The sequence below is a fragment of the Protopterus annectens genome, chromosome 9.part0 (genome assembly GCF_019279795.1).
Source record: "Protopterus annectens isolate FY-2018-M chromosome 9.part0, PAN1.0, whole genome shotgun sequence".
Classification (NCBI taxonomy): Eukaryota; Metazoa; Chordata; order Ceratodontiformes; family Protopteridae; genus Protopterus; species Protopterus annectens.
The window spans coordinates 1,088,408,450-1,088,434,276 of record NC_056743.1 but is presented as its reverse complement, the minus strand read 5'-3'; the positions used below and the strand labels follow the sequence as shown (position 1 = coordinate 1,088,434,276).

Below are 25,827 nucleotides of genomic sequence, written 5' to 3'. Positions count from 1 at the left end.
TCGGGCAATACTCATGGTTCTCCATATGGGAAGGCAGGGCATTGGGGTAGGTTACCTTTCCTTTACTGGATATATTGTAATGGTTACATGGTGGTGCTGGATATTGTAGTCCATCATTATATTCTCTGATATCCCGTTCAAGCTTTTTATATTTTCTCTTAATAATGTCTTCGCATTTCTTATCAATTTGTATTCTGATATAATGACATCTATTCTTTTCAGTTTCTATACTAAAAATTAAATCTGAGGTAACCCGCTCATTGTACAAGTCAGTTAGTTCCTTGGTTTTGCTTATTTCTCTTTCATTATTTCTAATAATGGCTTGAGCAATTTCTAAGCCACAACCATTAAAAATATTCAACAATTCCTTGTGAAATTCACTACCTTCTACTACATTGTTGGGATATTTAAATATCCTCAGTCCCTTATGTACAATGTGTTTAATTAAACACTGATGCAAATACACATTGTCTAAATTTAATGTCTTGTACCTTAGCAGGGAAGTCTGTAGTTTGTCCAATGATTCCCTATATGTATCGTTGGACTCAGACCTCAAATGGCTGTCCTCAGCAAATTGGAATGATACAGTTTGATTAAGCCAGTCCTGAAAGTCCCCTGGTGTGTTCCTTTCTCCTGCTGGCAAAGAGGATGATAATCCGCCCTGGCCGCCTTCAAATGAACGCAAAATGTTGGGTGTAACATGAAAATTAATATTACTACTTCCAGAGTTGTCGGCAGGCATACCGCGGACCATACCATGATTGCCTTGTCTCGGGGGTAACAGTTCACTAGAAGGTAATGCATCAGAACCATTTCTCAAGGAATTGGAAGGTTTAGCAAACATAGTTACCAATCCTTGACTTACTAGAGTAAGTCAGTAAGTTGTGTAAGTTGTCCCGCAATCTTGTGGAATTCTCCCACCTCGGACCCCCTGAGGCCCTCGTTCCGCCCGGTGGGTGTGATACTGCCTGCACTGTCCTCCATGAAAGAAAACTATAAACCAAAAGGAGTACGGCTGGAAAAACCACAAATAAAACAAGCCAGTCGTAGTGTGCAGCAGACCACAGCTGAAGTCAGTAAGTGAACAAAGAAAACGGCCACAACACGTTTTCTATAGGATAGAAAGCAAAAGGCGAAGCCACCAAGTAAAATCCAGCATTTAATGGTGAAAGAAAACTGCCTCAACACGTTTTCACAATAAAACATTAACGTTGCTAAATATCACAAAGTGTTTTCGTAAGAGTAGCACTCGAACTTCATTAGATAAAAACTTGAATACATGCACTTCCTATATATACCCTTCTAATTAATCAATTAATTCAATAAACCAATTAGTTGTTAAAGAAACATGCTCTCAGGAAGTTAAATATAAAAAATACATAAAATCACTCCTTAGATCTCACCAACTATCGCTCAGTAGCAATCCTATCACCTTTATCCAAAATATTATAGAGTTGTTCAGAGTCAACTAATACAGTACCTCCAGAATAACAACATACTGTCCATATCCCAGCATGGCTTAAGACCTTTCCATAGCACCACGACAGCACTACTATCATTCACCAACATAGTTAGCCACCACAGAAACAAGGGTGTATTTGTTTCTTCCATATTCTTAGACCTGTCAAAAGCCTTTGACATGGTGAACCACAGTTTGCTTCTTGATACCCTATCCACCCTAAATATAAGTCCCTCCTCTATATAATCGTTCAACAGCTACTTATCTGCCCATCAGCAAGCAGTCCTATGGCAGGACCAATTGTCCCCCCTGTTACCAGTAACCATAGGAGTCCCTCAAGGATCCATCTTTGGCCTATTGCTGTTCTCTCTATTTACAAATCAGATCTCTTCATCCGCTCTCACTGCCCCAATAGTACAATATGCAGATGGCACTACCCTCATATGTGCTGCCTCTACCGTTAGTGAACTGCAAACACTTACCCAAAATAACTTCACCCTAGCCGAAACTTGGTTCACCAACATCAAACTTCTTCTTAATCCAAAAAAAAAATCAAACTAATTCTTTTCAGCCCTGGCAGAGCTCCTCCCCTAAATAATAATTTCACCATTAGCTCCAAAGAAAACATTCAAGTCAGTCCAGCCACACACGCTAAACTGCTAGACGTAGAAATATTCAACCTGAGGTTTGACATCCACATAACACAAACCATTAAGAAAGTTAATAAAAAAACTTGGTCTCCTCTGCAGGAACAAACAGTTTATGACAAAACGCACCAAAGTAACCATCGCAAGGACCCATCTTCTATCCACCCTCCTCTATGCCTCTCCCATCTTGACCAATCTCTGCCAAACTGATCTAAATAAAATGGAATCTTTCTACAGTAAGATTGCCAAGTTTGCTACTGAAGTCTCCTATAGATCCCACCACTGTCTATCCCTTAAGCAACTCAAATGGCCTCATATACTTCTACTCAATCAACTCTCTATAGCGCACAAACTCTACTACTTTCCTGAGATAACTCCAGCACTTCAGCACCTAATTCAGCCCCACATTCCCTCTAGAGCCTTAAGATCTAGTAACCAGAACCGTATAACTGTCGTCAAACATAAAAACAAAGCTGGTAAGTCCCTCTTTGCCAACACCATTGCCAAACCTGGAACACGCTACCAAGCCAAATAACTTCTACCACCTCCTTTAGTCAGTTAAAAAAACTCTTGAAAACCCAGCATCTAAGTAACTGGCTATGCTCATGCCACTCACCAGGCTAATCCATACCAAGAGAATTTGTCAGGGTACAGCTATGTATAAACAGTTTCTCCCCTGAAAGCTTCCAAACCCGTATACATTTACTTTACAAAACTTATAACTGAAAAAAAAAAATGTACCTCTGATTGACTACTGTAAGAAATGTTAATCACTAGTATGATGTCCTGTTGTTTGTATATATGCTATATGTATGTATGTTAATCACCAGCATGTTGTCCTGATGTGTATATATGCCAGATGTATGTATGTATGTTCTACTTCATTTTACTCTCATGTAATGTATTGTAATGTGGAGCTTTTCTCTCCGGGCCTCTGCTGAAAATGGACCTGTGCCCAGTTGGTAAGCAAATGTAAAATAAATAAATAAATAAAATAAGGTTGACTGTTGTTCTCCTTAAGGATCTGTGCCCAAAATCACATTATTTCCTTATTACCCCCTGCTTTGTCATCATTCCTTTCCACTTTGAATTGTAGCTTTCTGCTTGTGTAATGTACAAGAGCTTTCACTTCTAGAATTTTTTAAGCTCTGAAATAACAATTTTAGATGGAATATAAATACATGCCAGTGTTACCCTCATCCCTTGCTTTAGCCCCTTACTACTACAAATCGCCATTACCTTTTTTCCTCTCTTCTGTCACTACTTGAGCTCCTCTGACAATTAATATAAGTACTTCTCTTTTTCTTTGTCCCTGATATCTTGTAGTATATCCATCCTGAAATCCTTCCTTTATCAAATTCACATGCTCATTTCTTTCCAGGTGTGTCTCCTGCAGTTCTGCATTTGTTGATATAATTTAAGTATTCTTTCCTTTTTGTCTATACCCATGAGAGCATTAACATTCCAAGGTAATGTCCATTAGAGCGAGAAGTCATTCCCACCCATTATACATGGCAGCTTTTATAAATTTCTAATTACAGCTTTTGTGATGCATGCACCCATTAACGTTGGGTAGAGTAATCCTTTATACATTTTTTTTCTTAACATTGGAACTTGTCACATTTTACAAGACTTTGTTTCAATAAAACCCCCCAAACAAGAAACGATACACCCCCCCCCCCCCATTACTTATTAACTTAATACAAACACACACTGGTTTATCTAAACAATCCAATCTTGGCTTTTGATTGACTGTGGAGTTGCCTGGCAAGAGAAGTTTTATTGAATTTACATTTTATTTCTTATACTGTTTTTCACTGTTTGTAGGAAGGAAGGGATAGCGTATTGACAAGAAGATTTGCTTTGATTTGTATTTTGTTGTTTTACTTTTAATTTTCACTGTTTGTTGTTAGAAAGAGCTGATCTAAACAGTCCTGTCTTGGTTTGTGATTTATTGATCTTTACTGTTGAAAAGAGGTGCGTCTGCAAGCGATAGTGAGCAGAAGGTACTGTGCCATTCACCCATGTTGTAAAGGAATTCCAGCTTTTGCCTGACTTTCAGAACTTCAACGATCAGAGCAGTAACTTTACTGTACTTAATTTGTTTAGATATGCATTGTTTATGTGATTTTTTTCTCTTAGAATTTGATTTAAGTTTTCTTTAAATTATGTGGTAACTGATTTTGATTATTCTTTTCTGTCAGAATTTTTTATTCATTTGCAGCTGAATGTGGATTCCTTAAATGAGTATACCATTAATGATTTGCTAAAGAACAAATATTTTGTACAGTGTAATAAATGCTATGTATATTTATAGATAACACCTGATAACACTGGTGATCTGTGTTCCTTGTGTCAAAAGTTGTATGATTTGCTTACCAGTATTACTAGTAAATCTAGACTTATTGATGATTATTGCACTTGTGCAATTGACACGACTTGGAGAACTGTTACACATATAAATGACTAGACTGGTGAGATAAATAATGTTAGGCAAAGAGCAAATAGAACACATTTAGATGTGTCTTTTGTTTTTAAAGATCACTCAACCCTTATGAAACAAGACAATGCCTCTCAACTTTGGAATTCTGTATACAAGTATTCAGCAATCTGAGGATTCAGAGCATTTAAAAGGACGTAAAGAAAGAAAGGATGAGGTTCACAACAAACAAGGAAAAAAACAAACTGATTAATGTCTGTAAAGTAAAGAGAATATATACCAAAAAGGACACTGCTTTGTTATGTAATACACAGATTACAGGGAGTGATAGCATTTTTCTATCAGAAAACCTTCAGCATACAGAAAAAGGCAGCATTTTTCCAAAAGAGAAGTTAGAAAAATTAGGCAAGGGGCAGGTGAAAAGGAAGAAATCAAAAACTGAACTTGGATTGAAGAACATTACTCTGAGAAAATAGATGAGAAAAACCGATGTTAAGAACATGGCTCAAGCTGTGGATGTACATGCAAAGCGAGCTGGGCGAGACTTTTTATGCTTGCAAATGTAACATGCAATGAAAACAGTGGGATTAATAAGACTAATGGTGATTGTTAATTCTTTGTAACAATTGATAGAGCAGGTATTATTGAATTAGAAAATGAAGATTCTTCAGATCTGGTCAGAAAAGATATTCTTGCAATTGCAGATTCAGTTATTAGAGGAACTGATACTTAACATCTGCGGAGAAGATAATAAACATCAAATAGTGTTACGCTTGCCAGGAGCAAAAATAGAGGATGTGAAGTGAGCCTTAAAGTGCCTTAATGTATGGAAGTACGGATCTGTTTTTATTCATGTTGGTACAAATGATCTCATCTGCAAGGACTCTGTTAGTAGGGAACTGACAGCCGTCTTAGATAGCATAGCTTGTACAGGTGTTAGGACATATTTTTCAGAAGTCACATACAGAACGGAAAGTCAGGTCATTATGAATGAAAAGATTTTTTGATAAATATCCCAAAGACATGCAGTAGGTGGATTGGACACTCTAAATTGTCCCTAGGTGTGCATGTGTATGTGCCTTCTGTGGAAGGTTGGGTGCCGGGCTGGCAACTCAACACCATAAATCTCCACTGCCAATCATGAGCGGACAGATGATCTACTGTGGCGACCCCTAACCGGGAAAAGCCAGAAGAAGATCATCTACTTTAAAAAAAAATAATCCAAAAGATGGTGTGCATTTGGCAGGATCAGGGAAGAGTATTTTTGCAGCAGAAATTTTGGAGTATTTGACAAACACAAGGCAGGATTTTTGCCAGGTTGAAAATGTAATAGTTCACAGATAGCAACATTTAATGCATCTCTGATGGTTGTTAATACTAGGAGCATTAATGATATTTTTTTTTTATTGGAGTATATGTTATGTTCTTACAAGATCAATATTGTTACTGTTTATGAAACATGGTTAAAGATCAGTGGCAGGAAACCAGTTATGTCAGGCTGTAAATGTTTTTACTGTAACAGACATTTTAACAAAAAATTAGGTGGAGATGTTAAGATAGGGATTAAAGATGGTTATGAGACCCGTGAGTATTACATGATCTGATGTTGTTTGCCTTCATTCATTCCTTACTGTGGGTGTCAGTTCCGTCCTCGGAATTAAGTCAGCCTTATAACAAGCTCATGCCAGCCAGAAAACTCATGAGCTAAGCTTTACCCATAGTGCCCCTCTCCCTGTTACCAGATCCCGTTTGCCACGTTGATACCAAGACATGTTAAGCCAGGTCTCAGCTAAGTACTATAAAAATTATTTTGAAATCTTTTTTCTGCAGATTTTCTCTCTTTTCGCTTTGTAATCCCTTCTCTCATTAGTCGCTAAACTTTTACCCTCTATTGAGTGAATCTTTTCTTACCTCCTTACTAATTTGGTAGTCTCAGTACCATCGTTGGTACAGGCCTTCCCTCTCTGTCTCTACTTTCCTTCTCCTTACCTCTTGAGGTAATCTAAATACCATTGTTTGTATTTTTTCTTCCCTTTCCAAAAAAAAAAAAAAATGCTTCTTTTCATTGGAAGTTTGTACTTTGTATTGTATTTTGTTGATAGTAGATATTTACCTAACTTGTTCCCACCATGTCTGAAAAGAAAGGGACAACAGGGTTCAGGCAATGCGACCAATGCACTCGCAAAATGCCTAATTCGGATACTCGTATATCTTGTTTCAACTGTCTGGGTGTTCCGCACCTCTCTGTTCAACCACCATGTGAGATTTGTAAGGGGTTCAGTTCTTGTACCTTAAACAAGAGGAAAAACTAATTGATTCTAAAAGGCCTATTAAAAACTCCCTTTTCAGAGGCTATTTCTGGGTCTGAGGGTTCACCCCCTCCAAAGAAAGAACATAAAAAAAGAAGTCACTCTGTTCCTTCTTCACCTCTTCCTGGTGAAGTAGTCTGAACCCAAGCCAAAAATTCCTAAATTAGCACCAACGACTTCCACTCCAGGGACTCAACTGCCCTCCACAGTGCCATCCTCATTTCCAAAACTGCACACATCCACTTTGATGCCGTCTTCAAAAACACTGCCCCTGACATCAGCCACGGCACCAGTAATATCTACTGCACCGACTATGCCGTCAACTAGTGTTTCAGCCCCATCCTATTTGGCACCAACAGTGGTAAATCCAGCACTGGTCACTTCACCCTTCCCTGTGCATATTACTGGTCCTGAGACCACGGTGCCGATAGGACAGTCTGCTTCCCGGACCCAATACTCCCCCATGGCAGATCCATAGTTTGGGCAGCAATATAGCCCTTTTTTTTAACTGCCTGATTCTCCGTCGGGGATATCAACCCGATCTTCCAGGAGCCTGTTGGAATTGGATGTGATTTGACTTGTGGATCAGCTGCTGATGGCCAGAGGGATTTCAACACCTTCCAGAACTCCCCTCCCAACCAGTGTTGGGAGTCTTTCTCCATGGACTTCAACATATTCTCCTCCTTTGAACTCCTTGCAGGTATCGAAGCACCCGGCACAGTCACCTATTTTGGTTCCCACTTTTTTGGTTCCACTGGTGGATCTAACTGTGGTTCCGGAGCTGACCCTCTGGTCATTGACTTAATTGGAGCCGAGCCATCTGCAGGATCGTGACTGGGCTGCAGGCACTGTGACCTCCAGTACGTCGCTGATTTTTTTCTACTGCACCATCCACTATGGTTCCAGGAGTCTTGGCAGTACCAAGTCCTCTTGGGGCTCCTTCCTTGGGAGTGGGTGCGTTGGAGCAGGTTGTGACCCCGGTTCTGAGGTTGTCCTTCTCAGTTCCAGGCTCCAACCCCTCTTTAGGCGGGCCAGCTTTCCAAGCAATGGAGAGGGCCCTTATCTCTGTAGGCAAACCATCGGCATTGGAGTACCAGGTATGTCCTCCCTCTGAACTGCAGCTGACTCAGGCCACCACATTGGGGCATTGAGCACAAGAGCCTCAAGATACCCTAACGGATGGTGACCTCTCTTCAGAGTCCTCATCAGAAGCCCCCATCAAAGATGTACAATGTAAGAGATTGTGCAAGAGGAAGCACATGGACTCCCCCGAAGAGTCCCTCCTCGAAGATACAGACTACGATGAAGGAGAGGGGTCCCTATGGTCACTCCCTGAGGATGTCTCCTTTGGAGACATACTGGAAATCTTAAAGCAGCGGGGAAACTGGAAGTCCACCAACTCTTCCTTTGAGAAGTCTGTATTCTTGCTGGCTTTTCGTGCTTGACCCTCTTCTTCTTGTGAGACCCCATCTGCAGATGAACTAGTCCAACTCGTCACGCAGCATGCATGGAAGAGTCCTGATATTGTTGAACCAATCCCCGGAGACCAGACAAAATTTTATCCCCACCTGCGGAAAGTCCACACTGGTCCAAGTACCTACCGGCAAATGCTGTGGTGGTGGCAGCAGTGGCCACTAGGAAAGAGCTCGCTGAAGAGAGCCAGACTGTCCACCCCCCCAAACAGGGAGTCTCTGGTGATGGACAGATTAGGGAAGTGAGTATTTGCCTCATCTACCTTTGCCATTCGGTCCTTGAATTACTTGGCATATTTTACTAGGCTTCAGAGAGACCTAATCTTGGAACTCTCCGGAACCCTAGCAGGAGCAGTTTCTGATGAGGTATGTGACAAAGTTGCCTCGCACCTTGCGACCCTGGAGAACATATCCAACTCGTCCATGCAGTTAATCTCTCACGCTACCGAAGGGACAGCTAGAGCTGTGGGTTCAGGCGTTGTCATGAGACATCATGCCTGGATGCGCCTTTGTGACTTTGCGGACCCTTTTAAGTCTTTTTTTTCTTAATGCTCCAGTGGAAGCTTCTTCCCTTTTTGTCCCAAAAGTGAAAGACGTGTTAGCCAGGTGTGAAAAGGATGGCAAGACCCTGTCTGCCGTGGGTGTATGTTTTCCCACCCCCAGCTCTACTCTAGGAATCAGAGGAGTGGAAAGATGTGGCACAAGAAATTCCAGGATCCTTTCCGTGACACAAGTGGTGAGTTTACTGCCCAGGGCAGTGGGTGTAACTCATTGGGAAGACCGAGGCAGAGGGGATCCGTGTAATCAGGGGTCCATAGATTTCTTCTCTGGACAGCCCTACCAGTGCTCCTGAAGAGCGGCCTGATTTGCTTTCCTCTGGAAGCAGTCAGGGAATGTTTCTCTCTGCACCACCCTGCCTGGCAGACAATAACCACAGATTCTTGGGTGCAGAATATCATAGCCAGAGGGTGTCACATACCATTCAATATTTACCCAAAGCCATCAAGTCAAATTCCCAACATTCCACTCAGTCAAAGGGAAGGAGCAGCTCAAGAGATAAGAATGCTCTCTCAAAAAAAAGCCATCCAAGCAGAGCCACCAGACCAAATAGGATCCCGATTCTACTCAAGATTCTTTTTAGTGCCAAAAAAGAAAGGGGGCTGGAGACCAATTTTGGATCTCAGCATTCTAAATAAATTTGTCAACCAAACAAAATTCCGGATGGTCACAGTTCAGTCTATATTACCCTTCCTGGAGAAAGACGATCGGATGTGCTCAGTAGATCTTCGGGATGCGTATTACCACATAAAAATGGACAAACACTCCAGAAGATTTCTTCCCTTCTGGCTGGGAGCCAATCATTACCAGTTCCAAGTGCTCCCCTTTGGACTCTCTACAGCCCCCAGAGTGTTCACCAAATGCATGGCAGCAATAACAGCTCAGTTGAGACTGCAAGGATTCCGAGTGTTTCCATACTTAGACGATTGGCTCCTTACTGCCCCCACCAAGCATGTACTGGTTACAGCCTTAAACTGCACTCTAATACTAGCAGAATTCCTAGGAATCTATAAACAGGGAGAAATGCAAGTTGGCTCCTTCTCAAACCCTGGAATTTATAGGAGCAGTTTTGCCTAGTCTCCCCTCCAGATCACAGATTGGAAAGACTGAGGTCCCAACTCTGGGTGATACTCTCTCAAGACAAAGTTTCAGCTTGGACTGTCCTCCAACTTCTAGGATCAATGGCAGCATCAATTTCAGTAGTTCCTCTAGTGAGACTACACATGAGGCTTCTTCAGTGGCTCCTACTGACACAGTGGTACCCTTCACATCATCCTATGTCCTTTCAGATTCGCATAACAAAGTGATGCAAATAAAATTTAACTTGGTGGATGAAGCCAGAGAAAGACCTATGGAGTCGCCCTTTCTCCCCATCTCAAGCCAAAACCATAGTGACCATGGACGCTTCCCTGATAGGGTGGGGGGGAGGGGATTTTCAGGGAAAGACGGCCCAAGGCACTTGGTCAACCATGGAGGCCAACCTGCATATCAGTGTCCTAGAACTGAGGGCAGTGCTTGTAGCCTTGCAAGCATTCCAATCTGTCCTCCCATCAGGGACTGATGCTATCCAGTCTGACAACATCTCAGTGGTCTGGTACATCAACAAACAAGGGGGAACCAAATCCTACCCGTTGTGTCTTGAGGATGTGAGAATTTGGCAATGGGTGATAGCCTCGAACTACTTTCTAATTGCAATGCACATTCCCGAGAATTCCAACAGGATTGCAGACAAACTGAGCAGATGTATCCTCCTGCCTCACGAGTGGTGCCTCAATTCAACCATAGCAGCGAAGATCTTCAGCTGCTGGGGCCAGCCTTGCTGCAAACTGTTCGCTTCTCCGGTAAATCACAAATGCAGCAGCTACTTTGCCCTAATCCCCCACAGGGGGAGTCCCTGGAGGATGCTGTAGTACACTATTGGCCAACGGGACTTTCCCTCCCCTTCCCCTGATCCTACAGTTTCTAAAGAAGGCCCTTTGGCCGAGAAGCAGAGTTATTCTCATTGCACCCTACTGGTCCCGACAAGTTTGGTTTCCCTTCTTGTGACCTCACCTAGTATGCCAGCCATGAATTCTGGATCCAACTCAAGAATTGATCTCTCACCCGCAGGGGTTGGTTCATCCATACTTACCCAGCATCAAGCTGACAGCTTGGTTTCTCCACTTCCAGTAATTGCCAGGCAGAATAACCTTACTTCCCCCATACGTAACATTATTCTAGCTTCACATAAACATTCCACCAGAAAAATCTATCTTCTCAAGTCAGAGATTCCTTATTTGGTCCTGATAAAGAGAACTAGACCTTTGCTCAGCTCCTGTTAGTGTGGTTTTGGATTATTTGTCAGATCTTCATTCAGGAGCAGCAGCCTCCACCATTCAAGTACATTTGGCTGGTCTCTCAAACTTCCATAATGGATCCCAAGACTCATCCTTAATTTTCCATCGTCTCTGTAAAACCTTCTTGAAAGGGGTCTTGCATATCAGACCAGCCTTCAACGAACTGATTGAGCCTTGGGGTTTAACAGTAGTACTGCAATCCCTGACATGATCACCTTTCGAACCTGCTGCCACTTGCGATATAAAGTTTTTATCCTGGAAATCACTATTTTTAGTAGCCATCACTTCAGCAAGACGAATATCTGAGCTTCAGGACTTGTGCATAAAACGCCCTTACATGGTCTTTCATAAGGACAGAGTATCACTTAGGACTAACCCTTCCTTTCTGCCCAAAGTTATTTCAGAATTGACAGTTAACCAGGCAATTGACCTACCAGTCTTTTTTCCTAACTACTCAAATAAAGGAGAATACTGTCTTCATTAGATGGATGTGCATAGACAATTACGATTTTATCTGGACATAACTAAATTATTATGTAAATCAGACCAGTTGTTTGTTTCCTGTTCAGGCCCTAAATTGGGAAACTTGGTTTCTAAAGTGACCTTATCTAAGTGGTTGAGAAATTGTATATCCTTTGTCTACCAACATAGTAAAATTATTCTACCAAGCAAGGTCAAAGCACACTACACCAGATCAGTGGTGACTTCTGTTGCATTTCATTCAAAGGCTTCAGTGGACAATATCTCTGCAGCTGCAACTTGGACTACACCTCATATCTTTATCACTCATTACAAATTAGATTTGGTCTCCAGGGGGAGAGTATTCTTTGGTTCAATGGTACTCCGGAACATCCTTCCATAAGGGCCTGCCAGGACATAAAGTAGCTAGGGACTCTGTCCCATCAGTAAGGAATGAGTGAAGATTGACAACATCAGATAAAGAAGTTATGTTCTTACCATAATGTTCCATCTGTGTTGTTCATCTTCATTCATTCATTACATCCCACCCTCCTTCCCCCTCCAAGGGACTCCTGGAGGTCCGGATTTGGTCCAAATCCAGCATTAGGGTAGCTGCTCAGAAAAAGCCTCTGCTTTCTTTATCACGGGTAAACTTGATCTGAGATAATAGAGAGAGGGACACTATGGGTAAAGCCTAGCTTGAGAGTTTTTTGGCTGGCATGAGCTTGTTATAAGGCCGAATCTGTTCCAAGGATGGAACCGACACCCATCAGTAATGAATGAATGAAGATGAACAACACAGATGGAACGTTATGGTAAGAACATAACTTCTGATGTTATGTAGTCCTATCTTGCCGTAATTCTTGCTGGATATCTTGCCGTAATTCTTGCTGGATGGGTTTGGAGCCAATATTCGGCTCCGACTCGGCCGATACTAAAGCTCGAGAGCTTTTACTGGCTTGAGGCTAGCCCCTATCCCATGGTGCCTCACTGCAATTCCCAGATCTTGTTTGCTGCAAAAGCTTTGCGGTTGTGTCTTACTGGCTGGTTGGCTAAGTAAAATGATTTTTTACTATATTTATTCCTTTTCTACCCTTTTTCTGTTTTTATATATATATATATATATATATATATATATATATATATATATATAATATTTATATATACATACATACATAGTTTCTTATCTCTTGTGCGACTGTTTTTGAAAGTTTTTCAACCCCTATTCCCCCCTTAGGACTGTTCAGCCCCTTTACATTAGAGGGCCTTTCCTCCCTGTGTGTGTGTGTGTGTGTGTGTGTGTGTGTGTGTGTGTGTGTGTGTGTGTGTGTGTGTGTGCGTGTGTGTGTGTGTGTGACTTTTTTTTTTTTAACAATCTTCTTCTCACCTTTATTGTTGTTATTACTGTTATTATCTTTTTGTCTTACTGTCTAAGAATGTCTAAGGATAAAGATAAGGATCACAAGGATCATCACCCTTCGGGGTTCAAAAAATGTGATAGGTGTGCGCAGAAATGTCTCTTACAGACATCCACACCAGTTGTGTATATTGTCTTGGTGAAGCCCATTTACAGGAACTCTGCACCTTCTGGCACGCTTTTAGCACAAGAGTTTTTGAATGAAAGGAAGAGAAAACTCATTGACAGGTGTCTCATGACCAGTACATTCCAGGAACAGCTGGAACTTGGTCAGGTAGCTCCAAATCCTGAAAGAGAAAATCATCGGCCCAGGCTTCTGAGCCACCCAAAAAGACTAAAGTGTCAGTTTCGACTCTGCTTCATCTTCGGTGCAGTCGATTTCATTGGTTCCAAGACGGTCTTCGGTACTGAAAATTTAGCATGACATCGAGACTCTGTCTCCTACATTGGGATCTCCTATTTTGGAGAGAAGGTGGTCTCCTTCTGTCTCCACCAGATCCTCCAAGACCCTATCAGATGAGGACATTGAGAGGGTGGTGAAGAGGTTGCTTTCGGATCCGGCTCTGGCTAGAAAATTGGCCCCTCCAGACCCAAAGGTCTCTGAGCCGACCCCTTTACCGACCACTGTTCCTCATCCGACTGCTTCGCTTTTGGAGCCTGTTACGTCAGGTTCCTCTGTATTTGACCCTTCGGCTCCGGGGATTCAACCATTTCTGCAGAGCCAATTACTCTATCCTCGATGGCTCAGTCTGGAGCTGAGGGTTCTGGAAGCCGATGCTCTCGTGTCGACTCTGAGCGGGACAGCCACCCTGGGTTCTCGGCGGAACTGTCCTTCCCTCTCGGAGCCTCGTCTCAGCTCCCTCTTCTGCTTCGGAGCCGTTCCCTGTTGCTAGGAGTCAACCATCTGCCCCCTCGGAGCGGAGGTCTTCATCAGAGCGGGGGGGGAAGGCTTTTGAAGCTATAGGGAAAGCTTTATCCTCTACCAAAGCCATTCCTTTGGAACATGTGTCCCACCAGCAGCAGGCAGCAACCTCTTCCCCCCTGCCACCCCCACAGTGTAGGGAACCAGATGCCCAAGTAGCTCCCATTGGAGGTGCCCCCTCTTCCGAGACCTCCCTAGATTATCCCACTGGAGAGCTCCCTTGGAAGAGGCTATTTAAGAGAAAACATGTCGACTCCCCTGAGTCTGTCACGTCAGACACTGATTTAGAGGAATCAAAAGGGTTCCCTAGATCCCCCTATGAGGATGTCTTTTTTTCTGACATCCAAGAAATCCTTAGAAAGAGGGGTGATTGGAAGGCCTCTAACCCTACTGAGGATGAATCAGTGTATCTTGAGGCCTTTGGCTCCCGACTTTCCACCTCTTGGTGTGCCTTATGACCAACTTTTGGGGGTCATATCGTGGAAAGCATGGACCTCTCCAGATTCAGTGGAAGCCGTCCCGAGGAGGCCAAACAAATTTATGACAGCACCTGAGTACAAGTCTTTCCTTAGTAAGGGAGTTCCAGTTGATGCTATGGTGGTAGCAGCGGCCACCAAGAAGGAATTATCTGAGACTTCTTCAAATATCCATCCTCCTAACAAGGAGTCCCGGACGATGGATAGGTATGGGAAGCGTACTTTTTCTTCAGCGGCACTTACATGAAGATCGCTGAATTACCTGACTCATTTTACTCATCTTCTGAGGGATCTTCTGAAAGAGTTAGGAGATACCCACCAGGGTTCAGTAGCTCTGGGTTCCATGGATAAGTTTTCTACGCAGCTCTCCACCCTTACTTCCATAGCTAGCTCCTCCATGAGGCTGATCTCATATGCGGCAGATGGAGCGAGTAGGGCAGCCGCAGCAGGAATATCCCTTAGGAGACATTCATGGATGCGTCTTTTTAATTTTACGGAATCCTTCAAGTCTTCCTTCACTAATGTTCCCATTGATGGTTCATCTCTTTTTGGACTCCAAGTGAAAGAGACTTTGACTAGGTGCGAGCAGGAAGGGAAAACCTTATCTGCTGTTGGAATCCGTTTCTCTCTCCCATCTAGACCCTATGTGGTTCCGCAAATCCCAAAAACGTTTTCCTCAGGCGCAAGGTCAACCCTCCCCCAGAGGCAGAGGGGGAGGATATAATGGAAGATGCCACCCTCGCAGAAGAGGAGGTCTGCAACATCAGGGAGACGGAGAAGCCTTCTCTGATCGTCCCTTCCATTGACCCTGAAGGGTTGCCCGACTGTCCGTCCCTGGAGGTAGACAGGGGTCGTATATCGCTGTACCCAAGTGCCTGGCTAACTATCACTCAAGATCATTGGGTACACACAGTAATATCCAGAGGTTACCTGATTCCCTTTATTTCCGAACCCCCAACAAACTGGTCTCTTTCAGACGTACCACCCATCCAACTAAACCGTGCAACATCAGAGGTCATCTCGTTGCTGCAAAAAAGAGTCATCCAAGAAGTCCCCACAGAGCAAGTAGGATCCGGAACTTACTCTCGATTCTTTTTAGTTCCAAAAAAGACAGGAGATTGGAGATCAATTCTAGATCTCAGAAGGCTCAGCAAGCATGTAAGAAAAATCAAAGACCCGAATGGTCACTCTGCAGTCGATATTTCCCTTTGTTTATGATGTGCTCAATCGATCTCCAGGAGCGTACTACCACATCAAAATGGACAGGCACTCCAGGAGACACTTATGCTTCCGGCTGGGAGCCAGTCATTTTCAGTTCAGAACACTGCCCTTTGGCCTCACTACAGCCCCCAAAGTGTTTACCAAATACATGGCAGTGGTAACGGCTCACCTGAGACGTCAAGGATTCCAGGTGTTTCCGTACCTAGACAACTGGCTCCTCACTGCTACCACCAAGCATCAACTCATAAGGACCAGGGACGGGACTCTGTCCTTGTGCACCAGTCTAGGCATCACTGTCAACTTGCAAACGTCAGTCTTATCTCCCTCGCAGCATATTGTATATCTAGGCTCAGAAATGGACACAACCAGCATGTCAGTAAAGCTAACACAGGAAACAGTGGAATCTCTACGCAGTCAGGTCAGATCCTTAGTAAACAGAGAGTCCAGGCCAGAGTAGTCCTTCAAGTCCTAGGGACTATGGCTTCCGCCATCCTATTAGTTCCTCTTGCTCACCTACATATGAGGATTCTCCAGTGGATGCTATTTGCACAATGGTCGATGCAAGACCTTCCATTGTCTCACCAGATATTAATAACAAACGCATGCAAAAAGGAACTGACATGATGATTACACACAAAACAACTTGTCCTAGGTCGTCCACTTGTTCCTCCCCAAGAGAAAGTAGTTTTGACCACGGACGCTTCCCAGATAGGGTGGGGGGGCATTATCTGGGAATGACAGTCCAAGGTACTTGGCAGAACCACGAGAACCACTTGCACATCAATGTTCTGGAGATGAGAGTGGTGCTATATGCGTTGCAAGCTCTTCAGAACTCCCTTCCCACCGGGATGATTGCGATTCAGTCAGACAGCATGTCTGTCGTGTGGTACATAAACAAGCAGGGGAGAACCAAGTCTTACCTGCTTTGCCGAGAGGCCTTAAGAGTTTGGAAATGGGTGATGGATACTCAGCACTTCCTGATAGCAACACATATCCCAGGGAAATCTAACGTAATAGCGGACAAACTCAGCCAAGCAATTCTGATGCCTCACAAGTGGTCCCTGAATCCAGTGGTTGCAAAAGAGATCTTTCACAGATGGGGCCAGTCTTGCTGCACTCTATTTGCCACTCACCTGAACACCAAATGCAGCAGCTACTTTGTCCTCAGTCCCCATCCGGGGATGTCACCCAGGGATGCTGTAGTTCACAAATGGCCCCCGGGACTTCTTTATGCCTTTCCTCCTTTTCCACTCATCCCCAAAGTAATACAGAAAGCAAGACAGTTGAGGATTTCCTTGATTCTCATTGCTCCTTACTGGCATCGTCAAGTTTGGTTTCCTTTCCTGTGGTCCTTCCTCTTGGAGGAACCATGTATTCTGGACCCATCTCCAGATCTCCTGATTCATCAGTCGGGACAGTTCCATCCCTCCATTCACACCCTCGTATTGACAGCATGGCTGATCCAATTCCACAAATAGCCAGGTGTATTCCCTTATCCCCAGCGGTCAAACACATCCTAATTTCATCCCATAAACCTTCCACTCAGAAACTATATTCTAGCAAATGGAAAAGGTTTTCCCTTTGGGCTACGAATCAGGGCTTAGATTCATATACTGCTCCTTTAGAATCCATTTTATCCTTTCTAACAACAATTTTTCATGAAGGAGCAGCAGCTGCTACAGTTCAGTTAGCTGCCATTTCCAATTTCCATTTTGGCTTCATGGGAAATCCAATCATGCAGCACTCCCTGTGTAAAACTTTCTTAAAAGGAGTTCTTCTTAAGCCCCCAATAAAACAACCATTAGAACCCTAGGACTTAACCTTAGTCCTCTCATCTTTAATGTCTGCACCCTTTGAGCCATCCTCGTCGTCAGACTTAAAATTGTTTTCATGGAAAACCTTGTTCTTGGTACCCATAACATCTGCTAGGAGAGTTTCAGAGCTACAAGCTCTAACTATTCGACCTTCTTACATTGTCTTTCACAAGGATAGTCTCTCTCTCAAGGCAAACCCTTCCTTTCTTCCTAAAGTATGCTCAGAGCACAATCTGAATACCACCATTGAGCTACCTGTGTTTTTTCCAAACCACTCTAATAAATCAGAGTATAGAGTACACCAGCTAGATGTCCAAGGGATACTCAGGTTTTATATATACAGGACTAATGAATTCAGGAAATCTGATCAACTTTTTGTTTCCTTTTCTGACAAAAGGAAAGGCTTGCCTCTTTCTAAAATTACTCTTTCAAAATGGCTTTTGGATTGCATATTCTTTGCTTATCAGCAAGCTGGTAGACAATTACCTGTCAAAGCTAAAGGTCACACTACTAGGGCTGTAGCTACTTCATGTGCCTTTAGATCTAGGCTCCCACTTGATAGTATTTGTGCAGCAGCTACTTGGGCAAGACCACATACATTTGTCACTCATTACAAATTGGATCTGGCCTCCCGGGACAGGTCATCCTTTGGGTCCACTGTGCTGAAGAGTCTCTTCGCTTGAGCCACCCAGGATAAAGGTGCTAGGGACGCTGTCCCATCCAGCAGGAATTACGGCAAGATAGGACTACATAACATAAAGAAGTTATGTACTTACCATAACGTTCCATGTTTGTAGTCCATCTCGCCTATATTCTTGCGTCCCTCCCTCCAACCCCCCCTTCCTGTTTCTGGGGGATCTGGCTTTTTTGATGCTGCCTGACATTGTTGTTTTGTTGTCCACCTGGAATGATTATATTTCTAACCCTTTGCTGTATTTATACAGCTTTTTTCTTATTCTTACCTGATAGGTATTTATTGCTTTCTTGAAAACTAGATCTGGGGAATTGCCGTGAGGCACCATGGGATAGGGATATGTAGCAACAAGGAGACGCTGTTGCCCAAAGGTCTGCTCCAAAACACCAAATCCAAGTATACTGTAGACAAACTGGAACGGACCACCACAATAAATGGATAAAACAAAGTATTCTTTAATCGGACAAGCGCTTTCGCTTGTGAAACACGCTTCTTCAGATCCTTTATACAAAACCATGTAAAATGCAATGCTTATATACTCTAAAACAGACACACCTCTCCAATAAAGAATATAGAATCAATTATACAATTAAGCAATCTATCTAAAATCCTTGAGCCATCTATTACAATGTTCAGCATCAAAAACAGCTAAAACATAAATATAACATGAATCAAATCCAAAAACACCAAACATAAATAGGACCTGATGCAAAAACTGATACCAAAAAATGCCCTAAGCATAGAAAATAAACTGCCATCGGAATGCAAACGTATCTTAAATCGTATTGCGTGAAACTGTTTGTTCTTTTCCTAAGAGCCTAACCGAGAACTCTTCTCTCGGTGATGTAAAATATATGGGCAAATGTGAATGATATGAAAGTGAAAAAATGCAAATACACAAAATGCATGTAAACAAAAAATCATACCTCATGTTCCTTTACGGTACCCTTGAACTTGTCTGAAATGCCTAACCCCTAATATCTGAAAAATGCGAGTGGCTAGATGTTAGTATGTAACATGGCTACCTTATGCTAGTGCCTTGATCGCTATCTCTCTGGGACAAATGCCCTGATATTGTACTATCCAGAAACAAGTCGTCATACAATCAAGATGATGAAACATGAGGGCTAGCTATTGACGCCTTGCTAAAGACCATGTACATAACATATATTGAAGTCCCTCGAAATTGCATTTCATGTACAGCAACCACAAGTAAACCTCAATGGCAACCATAAAATCAAATATCTGTGGACGCACAAACTAAACAGTGACATTACAACTTGGTAACATATGAAAAAATCAAGACGTAAGTATATGCTAGATGCACCATGGGATAGGGGCTAGCCTTGAGCCAGTAAAAGCTCTCGAGCTTTAGTATCAGCCGAGTCGGAGCCGAATATCTGCTCCGAACCTATCCAGCAAGTATATAGGCGAGATGGACTACAAACATGGAACGTTATGGTAAGTACATAACTTCTTTTTTCATTGATCAATACTATAGATTGTGTAACTGTGACAGCAAAGACAACCCTGGAACATGTAACTGTTGCTGGAGTGACCAGTGAAGTCAAGTGCTGATGACCTAGATAAATTCAAGCATTTTTTGCATGTAACACAGTAGGGAAGAATAGTAGTGCCTGGGGACTTAATTTTAACAGAAACAGACTGTAATAATATTGATTCAGAAACGTTAGTAAGGAGATCACAACGTAAATGCTCAGGAACAATTGCATCAAATTGTAAAAAAAAAAAAAAAAAAAAAAAAAACACAGGAAGTGGAATATAATAGACATTGTTTGTGTTCCTAAAGAAATTTCATGTCAAGTTTTACTACCGTTGGTATGCAGTGATCTTGGGGTTATAAATGTTAATTTGTTGCTAGATAAGTCTGCTAAGGTGAAGTCTAAACCAGTGCACAGAAGATTAATTACACATTACATGGAAGCAGAACAGTAACTATGTAAAACTAATTGGAGTGATGCATTCAGTGGAAAAATCGCAGAAGGAATGTGGAAAGTTTTGAAACAGAAATTGTTTGAGTGAAAAAAAAAATGTTTAACATCAGGATCTAGGCATACAACATCAGGGGGATATATGTATTTCAATAAGAACAAGCTACATGGCTAAAGTGAGAAACAAAAAAATATATAAGAAATGGGAAAGAGGTTGAACTGCAGCTTTGAAAACTGAAATAAACAAGCTGGACAAACAGATTAAACACAGTGTGAGACAGGATCCAGAAAATTTTGAAGAAGATGTATATAAAGATATTGATCATAATAGGAAACTTTTCTATAGATGCACAAGATGTGAAAGGCGTAAAGGCATACAAATTGATAAACTGTGTATATTCTAAATTTTTTTTCTCAGACACAACAGAGTATGGCTATATTTAGAAAATGTTATGCATAACAGTTTGGCTCCACAAAGGGGGTGATAAATTGCCCTAGTGACATCCAGGTAGCATGAGATACTGAAACCAAATTAGATTATATTGAAAAAGAGCTATGCAAACTGGATATAAGCAAAGCACAGGAAGGAAACGGAATTAGTAATAATAGCCTGAGAACACGTCAGCAAGAACTTACAGTATCATTATATGTATTATTTAGTAGGTCATACAAATAATGGGAGATTCCTCAAGATTGGAGACCTGCGTTTATTAAACCTGTCTTTAAGGGAAAGGGGGTTAGGACAAACCTAGATTCATACAGACCCTTAAGTCTACTTTCATGTTGTGGAAGAATAATTGAGAAGGTAATATTGGATAAGTTCTTGTCAGAAATGGAAAGGTTGGGACTTGAAACCTTATATCAGCATGCATATGTTGAAAATGGATGTATTACTACCTGTACATGATGTTCTATAACAATGTAATAACAAGTATGAATGAAGTATCCTGCTGTGATGTAATTTGTATAGATTTAACTTCAACATTTGGCAGGGTTGTACATAAAACGCTGATCAACAACTAGGTATTGATATACTCATAAGATGGATAGCTGCATGGCTTATAAATAGGAGATGGCAAGTATACAGCAATTGGACAGGTGAAATTATTGGTTACAATCAAAGTGTCTCACAAGGCAATGTCCTAGACTCATACTTGTTTAGGTTGTATCTTTCAAACCCATCTTTTTCATCTGAGGTATTTTACGGTCTGTATGCAGTTTACTTCAAATTTGGTAAACTGATTGCATGTGTTACAGATAGGGTATGTCTGCAAAGGAACTTAACTAAATTGACCATTTGGGCACAGGAGAATAATATGCAGATACATACATCAAAAACTAAGCATATGAAATTTGGGAGACATACATTGAAAGGTGAATATTTAATATAGCACACAGTTTTTTTTTTTAAGTGTAGATTCATTTAAGGACCTGGGTATATAGGTAGATCCAGCTCTGAGTTTTAGTAATCATACAGACCAATTGGTAATGATAGCTATAGAACTATAGGCTGTATAAAAAGAAATATACCAGGAGAATCCATGGATGTGAAAATTAAGTTATTATGAAAGACTAAAATATCTCAACTTGTACAGTGTCTCATATAGATATTTAAGAGAAGATCTTAATCGGGTATATAGGGTGTTTAGAGATGGCGACCTCTGGGAGTGTTTGGGGTTATCAAATAATAGTAGAGAGTCATCAGGCAACTTATGTAGACGATTCTGTAGGAATGAGAACTGTACTAATTGGTTTTCTGAGAGAGCAGCTGATGCACAGAAAAAGACTTCCAAATTACATTAAAGGAAGCACTAGGTTAGATATTTTTAAGAACAGCTTGGACACTTATGGAAGCAACTGTTTTGGTATACTGGCAGGCTAGAAGGGCATTACCTTTTGATGCATGAAATTTTGCACGTCTTCTAAACAGTTACAGCTGACACTTACTAGATGCTACTGGATTACCCTTTTGGTACTCCTTTTTTGGGGGGATTATGACCATAATAGCTGTAAAGTTGCAGAAGCATTGCATGTCAGGGGAGTGTTATATTACGAAGGGAGTAACATGACGAATTGGATTAGCTACATTGTATTCTTTTGGTGGGTTTGTAGCATTGTCTGTCTCTGGTCATTCATTGTTGTGTATAACTGTTTTGTTGCAGGCAGTGCAGAGAGGATTGCCCATTGTGCAACATACAGAAGGTGCCTTCATCATCTTGCACATCATAGGGTATGTTGCATGCTACTACTCACCATTCATTCTGGCTGCTGTATGTGCTGTAATTTGGCCCTACTTAGGATTTTGTCAGTTGTTGCAGAATCATCACCAGAGATAGTGTGGTTGGGAGAGGTAATGAGTGAACAATGAACAATAGTGAGTTGTCTTTTTGAAGTAGGAGGAAGCTACAGGGAGTGACTGCTGTGAGGGAACCTGCAGCCCACATTCTTGGTGTAAACACCTTTAATCAGGAGGAAGCATCCAGGGGGTTTAGTGCCTCCCCAGCATAAGGAAGAACAGAACAAAACAATGGTGAGGATCTGCTAGGTGTTGGTGACATGAGCCCCCTGATTTAGCATTATAAGGTCTGCTGCCTAAACATCTTGCCCAGGTGAACATATCAGCATTCGTCCTGTCTGTGCATCTTACTGTGGATCAACCTTGCCTGTGATGACAACAGCTGGCTGTCCATACTTTCATCATGCAGTTGTGCAGCGACTGTGCATTATGTTTATCCATTCTGTGTCTTGTCTGCTCTGTTGGTTGCTGTTTGACTTGTAAGATGTGTAAATGCCCTTCCATGAGTGTTGTTGCAGTATTAACCGATAGAATATCCTGCCATCTGGCCTGCATACCAAAGCCTGAGCACCCTCTGTTTCTGCCATATGTCTGACTTATGACCTCAGTCCAGTGGTGCCAGAGGTATGTAAGGGACATATAGACAAAAAATACCTTAGAACTCTCTTGCCATCAACCAAGTAATGAGCTGTCCCTTCAGCTTTGATTTGTCAGCTGTACAATTCATGCCTCTTCATCAGCTATTAGGATAATTATTTATCCAGTGGCTTTCTCTTTGTCAGCCATTGGGCAGATAAGTATCCCTGTTGGAGATGCTCCTCTTTTTTATTTTTTTGTACTTCTCAAGTTTTGTACATTTCATTAAAGATAAGGAAATGTGATTGTGGGAGGTAGATTCCTCACAGAGATTACAATACTTGGCGTTTGTTTTATCTGGGTGCTGAATACAGTTATAGGGATTGTTCTGTCAGGTATTTGTCCTCAAAACTTTGCATAGTAGTCCATTTTCTTTGAAAATTTCTCCGGAGAACTAGAAACGTAAAAGGCTTACACAAAGTAAGATGGCATCTGAGTCTTCAACATGTGCCACAGAAGAGTAAGATCATGCAGGACCTTAAACCAGTCTTTCTATCACAGGTTCCAAAATTTCACAGAAATTCTCCTTCCAGTTCTTATAGGTTCATAGATTGGTATTAGGCTATCAGCCCTAGGGGCCTATACAAGCCTAGCCATAACAATTCCCTGGCTATTTCTTACTACACTATTTACTTCCCTGGACCCCTTCTGGTCCTTTTCTTTGTAAGGATCTAAAGTCTTATCAGACCTCCTACAAGGTGATTTCAGGAAGAGTCTCTGCAGATTTCAGGGGTTCTAGACCTTCTTTTTCAGACAAATCACTAACTATCTCCTGTTCCCAATCCATCCTACCTTGGCCTTTCTTAGGTTATTTTATCTTTAAAAACTTTCTCTCTTTCTGCCAGTTTATCAGTTGATAACTTCGAACAAAGGGGTCCATCATTCAAGGCTGATACAGAATGCCTTTCTCTCATCTGTCAGGGTTTCCTCAGCACCCACAAGCCAGATTTAATCTTATTCTGCCTCTATTTCAAGACTTTCTCTCTCCGAAGAAAATAGACTTGATTCCTCCTCTCTTAGAGACTACAGGTTTTTGCTCCAAAATGGTTTTGACTTCCAGAAAGGAAGGCACTTGGAGACCTTTTTGGATCTTTCTTTTGGTAGCATTTTTCTTTAGGTCCCAAGCTTCCAAGATGATGTATATTCAGTCCTTATTTCATTTGATTCTTTCACAGGGCATTAGTGGTTATTTTGGATTAAAAGGACACATTTCTTCATATTCGTATTCATCTGCAGTACACGAAATTCTTCACATTTTCTGATTTTTTAAAAGCTTTACTTTGTCTTTCTGCTACCTCTCTGTTTTTTACAAAATGCCTAGCTTCTTTTATTGCTTTCTGCGGATTTTTGAGCTATTCAGATATTTCCTTATCTAGACTGTCTTCATATTCAGGCTACTACACAAGAGCTTCTGCTGACTCATTTGCAGTTGGTGATGGATCTCCTAAGCAGTTTGGAGTTCACTCTGAACATAAAGAAGTCTTGCTTAACTCTGTCTTGGGATCAGATTTCCCAGGGATGCAGAATCAATGCATTGTCAATGACCGCATTTCTTTCAAAGGACAAGGTTATTTTCTTCATAGATTACTTTAAGAACCTTTTTCTCTTAGACATGACCTTTGTAAGAGAGATTCTCAGAGCTCTGCTGCATGGCATCAGTAATTCTCATGGTTCCTGATACCAGACTGCATGTGAGAAAAATTCAGTGGTAACTGAAGTTTGTCTGGACTCAGCACTTCAGTCCATTAACCTTCCCTATTCCTTGCTTGCCCTTCATCAAGAAGGAACTTTTATGGTTGATCCAACAGATTTTAATCAATCCAGGAGTGCCCTTTTTTAGTTCTTTCCCTTTGACAAGATTTGTTCACAGATACCTCAGATCTGGTTTAGGGTGTTTATTCCGGGGGGGGGGGGGTGTTGAAAGGAATGAAGGGACCACATCAATGTAAAGGATGTGAAAGCAATTAGTTTAGCACATTACCTCTAGGCTCTGGGTCTTCTTTGTATTTTCACAGACAGTCAGGTGGTCACCAGTTCTTATCACCTGTGCAGGTTGGATTTGCTATCTTGGGAAATAGCAGTTCAAAACAAAATCTATCCCCAGGTTCTGTGTATACCCCCTGTGAGAAACATGGTAGCAGATGTTTTGACGGATCCAGAACAGACCCCAATGAATATATAATAAACAGAGAGATTTTTCCAAATATTTTCCATTTATGGGTAATCAACAGATAGCTCTTTTTGCCTCCATACATAGCAGACAGTTCAAGCTGTTTTGTTCAAGATTACCATGCCTTCAGGCATGGAAAATGGATGCAATGACCTTTCCTTGGAAAAATAAGTTCCTTTATGCTTTCCCTCTACGTCCTTGGATTCCAAAAGTCATTCTAAAATCAAGAGGAACAAGCCTAAAATCTTGTTAATGACTCCATTTTTGTCCAGGCAGTATTGGTTCCCCCTTCTCTTTCATCTGACCTGGGACAGTCCTCACAACTTACGTCACTGCCTTTCACAGGACAAAGGCTGTTTAATTCACCCTACTCCTAAGATTTTGAACCTGAATCTTTGGGTAATAGAATTTTAATTCCTTTTAGGCACCGGTTTCCTGACTACATGCATAAGTTTTTACGGAAGTCTAAAAAAACAAATACAAGAAACTCTTTAGTCTCTAAATGGAAGAGATTCTCCCTTTAGTGATGCAGAAAGAATAGACACCCTT

The 25,827-nt window shown here is 41.8% G+C and overlaps 1 protein-coding gene across 3 annotated transcripts in view; it reads left to right on the top strand.

Moving 5' to 3' along the window:
* The window catches only part of LOC122811822 (cyclic AMP-dependent transcription factor ATF-7-like), a 2,228,331-nt gene that overhangs the window by 436,352 nt on the left and 1,766,152 nt on the right, over positions 1-25,827 (top strand). For 2 of the 3 annotated variants that reach the window (XM_044083931.1, XM_044083929.1), the window contains exon 3: positions 22,339-22,406. The exons of the other annotated variant lie outside the window; for it this stretch is intronic. The gene's annotated coding sequence lies outside the window, so the exon portion shown is untranslated. The remainder of the gene's footprint in view (positions 1-22,338; positions 22,407-25,827) is intronic. 3 annotated transcript variants of the gene reach the window in all.